Source organism: Magnolia sinica, chromosome 19 (genome assembly GCF_029962835.1).
Source record: "Magnolia sinica isolate HGM2019 chromosome 19, MsV1, whole genome shotgun sequence".
NCBI classification, from domain to species: Eukaryota; Viridiplantae; Streptophyta; class Magnoliopsida; order Magnoliales; family Magnoliaceae; genus Magnolia; species Magnolia sinica.
In genome coordinates, this window is record NC_080591.1 from 52,549,009 (window position 1) to 52,551,289 (window position 2,281).

General features: G+C 43.6%; 1 pseudogene; it reads left to right on the forward strand.

Moving 5' to 3' along the window:
* The first annotated feature begins 691 nt into the window (after positions 1-691).
* Positions 692-1,937, forward strand: LOC131234618 (short chain aldehyde dehydrogenase 1-like; annotated as a pseudogene).
* Positions 1,938-2,281: the final 344 nt, after the last annotated feature.

The following is a 2,281-nucleotide window of genomic DNA, read 5'->3' on the forward strand; positions in this document are numbered from 1 at the left end:
TTAAGTAGTATATCTTGATTTGTACTTATTAAACTGAAGTGATTAAGTAACTTTAAAAAAAAAAGTTGTTTATAATACATTATTAACCAAACTCACTTATCTTTAATAAGTTAGTCATGTATTGTTGCTTTTGGAGTAGCTCATGGTGGAGTCTGCATTGAATTTTTGAAACAGTGGGGAAATCCATTTAATAGCTCAAACTAGTAGGGAGTAGTTTGTAATTGTAAGAAAGCAAAGATGATCTGGCAGGCTAACTCCATGGAAGCCTTCCAGTACACATAGTTGCATTTGGACTGTCTAGCACTCACATCACCTATCTAGACCGTTCATTGTATCCACCCTGATCTCTCTTACAGTAAAATGTAAAGATGAAAGCAATCAGATGGTCATACATATCCGTAATTGGACCTATCTTCTACCAAGTATCTTGTCCATCCCTTTTTGCATGCCTTTATTTGAAGGTATGGATCAACGGCTCAGAATGGTTTTTTCAAGGAACACTATGAAGAGTTGGCTGGACATGATGAACGGTCTAGATGATTGATGTTGATGCCAACAAGTCCAAATGCTATCATGTGCGTGGAAAGGTTCCGTACACTTGGCACACTAGATCCTTAGTCGCCTTATAAATACTAACATCACAGACAATCATTGGATCGTATTCACATCCTACAGCCGCTTGGGGACAAAGATGGGTGGTTCTTCACATGCTCCCATTGCTGAGAGGTAAGTAGCTCTTTACAATCTTTGGATTATAAGGTTCTTTGATTTTTACAAGTGGGGCTCATCATTCCAACAATCTAACCGTTGATGTCAAGGGCTTAGCAGTGGATGGACCAGATGACCCAAATATATCCTTAATTGATGGCCAGGAAATAGATGCTTAATTAAGGAAATACAATCAAAATCTATCTGATTGATGAGAATGTGAGTATTGGGTTTCCAGGATCTTCGAATGTGGTGGATTATTTGGCTCTTGGTCTATCTAAGCGGGTCCGCTGATGTCAATGGTCTAGATCACTGAACCATGATGCCTATCACACACTGAAAACCATGATTTGGACGGTCCAGATTGCTTACAAGCATTCCACATGCACTGGATTGTTTTCACAGGTTGGAAGGTAAGGTGGCCCTTATCACCGGCAGTGCGAGCGGGATCGGCGCCAGCACCGCTCGGTTATTCATCCGTCATGGTGCTAAGGTTGCAATCGCAGATGTTCAAGACAAACTAGGCCGCGCTCTTTGTGAAGATCTCGGCCATAATGAGTGTGCCACGTTCATGTATTGCAACGTCACAAAAGAGGACGATATCCAGCATGCGGTCGATATCGCCATTTCTAAGTATGGGAAGCTCGACATCATGTTCTGTAATGCAGGCATTCCCGGCGATTGGAAACCGTCGCTCTTAGAAATCGACCGTCAGGACTTTGAAACGGTCTTTAGTGTCAAATGTATTCGGCGCGTTCTTGGGTGCCAAGCATGCGGCCCGTGTGATGATCCCAGAGCGGAAAGGGGCCATCATTTTCACTGCGAGCACTTCCTCGATCATGTGCACTGGCACGTTCCACCCCTACACTGCATCAAAGCACGCAGTCTTGGGCTTGGCTAAGAACCTTGGTGCGGAGCTCGGGCAATTCGGCATTCGAGTCAATTGCATTTCACCACGTGGGGTCACCACGCCATTGTTTTCTAAGATGTTGTCAATGGAGGGTAGTGATATAGACAAGGCATTGCGACAATCGTCAAATTTGAAAGGGGTGATGATGGATGTGGCTGATGTGGCGGAAGCTGCGGTCTACCTAGCGAGCGATGAATCCAAGTATGTGAGTGGGCTCAACCTTGTGATTGATGGCGGATACACCACCGTCAACCGCGCTTTTGGCACAGCCATTGTACAAGTTCGATCTGGAGCGGGGAATAGCGACGACCTTGATTGATTATGGGATGTTGTTTGGTTAGTGACGCTGCCACCATCCAGGTGGCTTCGGTGCTATGTGGACCCCACTATTATGTATGTATTTTATGTTAATAAATTTCTTTTGGATACACCGAAAATATAAATAATATAGAAAAATAAAAATTATCACTAGGCTGAATCACTTATAAAATACGCTGTCCTTAAAGCGTGATTCGCCCCCTTATCAATTGCTGATGGGTTACAGGCGAATTGCTCCCAGGATAAGACAAGCCTTATCTGAATCCAGCGTGCAACAATCACGATAGGTCCACTTTGAAACAGTTTTAACACAATAGATTTCTTTTGGCAGACTTAGACGATGGA